This window comes from Saccopteryx leptura, chromosome 8 (genome assembly GCF_036850995.1).
Source record: "Saccopteryx leptura isolate mSacLep1 chromosome 8, mSacLep1_pri_phased_curated, whole genome shotgun sequence".
Classification (NCBI taxonomy): Eukaryota; Metazoa; Chordata; class Mammalia; order Chiroptera; family Emballonuridae; genus Saccopteryx; species Saccopteryx leptura.
The window spans coordinates 41,243,018-41,244,440 of NC_089510.1; the positions used below are offsets into that span (position 1 = coordinate 41,243,018).

At 29.9% G+C, this 1,423-nt stretch overlaps 1 non-coding gene across 1 annotated transcript; it reads right to left on the bottom strand.

The window, feature by feature from the left end:
- Positions 1-1,057: 1,057 nt before the first annotated feature.
- LOC136380201 (U6 spliceosomal RNA) lies at positions 1,058-1,164 on the bottom strand. Its single transcript, XR_010746877.1, has one exon. It is a non-coding gene; the product is annotated as a U6 spliceosomal RNA (small nuclear RNA).
- Between the last annotated feature and the right edge of the window lie 259 nt (positions 1,165-1,423).

Genomic DNA, 1,423 nt, shown 5'->3' on the forward strand with positions numbered 1-1,423 from the left:
ATGTTGAAGTACTTTTCTTCTATAACCATTTTATTGAGTGTTTTAAACATAAAGGGATGTTGTATCTTATCAAACATCTTTTCTGCACCTATTGATAACATCATATGATTTTTGTGCTTTATTTTGTTGATGTAGTGTATTACATTGATCTATTTATGTATGTTGGTCTATCCTTATGCTCCTGCAATAAATCCCACTTGATTGTGATGTATTATTGTTTTAATGTGTTGTTTTATTTGATATACTAATAATTTGTTTAGGATTTTTGCATCTGTATTCATTAGAGAGATTGGTCTATGGTTTTCTTTTTGTTGTTATTCTTGCCAGGTTTTGGCATGTGGGTTATGTTGTACCCATAAAATGTGTTAGGGAGTATTGCTTCTTCTTTTATTTTTTGGAAGTCTTTGAGAAGGTTAGGTACCAAATCTTCTATGAATGTTTAGTAGAATTTGCTAGTGTAGCCATCTGGTCCTGGACTTATAATTTTGGAGAAGTTTTTAATAATTTGTTTCTATTTCTTCCCTGTTTATAGTTCTATTTTGGTTTTCCACTTCTTCATAACTCAGTCAAAAAAGTTTTATAGTCTAGAAATTTATCCATTTCTTCTAGATTGTTAAATTTTGTGGCATATAATCTTTCATGGTAGTCTATTATGATATTTTGTACATCTATGATGTCTGCAGTAATTTCTCCCTTTTTAATTCAGATTCTGTTTATATGTCTTTTTTTTCTTAGGGAGTCTAGACAGGGGCTTATCATTTTTATAGATCTTTTTAGAGAACCAGCTCTTTGTTGTATTAATTTTTTCTGTAGTTTTTTTGTTCTCTATTTCATTCAGTTCTGCTCTAATTTTTACTATTTTTTTTCTGCTGACTTTGGGGTGCCTTTGTTTTTCTAGTTCTTTTAGATGTGATGTTAGGTTGCTTACTTGGGATCTTTCTTGGTTCTTGATATATAAGCCTATATTGATATAAACTTCCCACTTATTATAGCTTTTCTGTATACCAGAAAAATTTTTGCATGTATATTTCTTTATTTTGTTAAATTTTATTTAGAAAAATATTTAAAACACTTCATGAATTTGTGTGTCATCCTTGTGCAGGGGCCATGCTAATCTTCTCTGTGTCATTCCAATTTTAGTATATGTGCTGCCAAAGGAAGCATGTATCCCAGAAATTTTGATATGCCATGTTGTCATTTTCATTTGTCTGTATATATTTTTTTATCTCTGCTTTTATTTCTTCTTGAGCCAGTCATTTTTTAGAAGTATGTTGACCAGATTTTTGTGGGTTTCTTTATTTCCTTTTTGCAGTTGAATTCTAATTTCAAAGCCTTATGGTCAGATAATTAATGTTAGTTTTATAGCCAAACATTTGATCTATCCTGGAGAATGTTCCATGCACACTGAAAAAGAACGTATAAT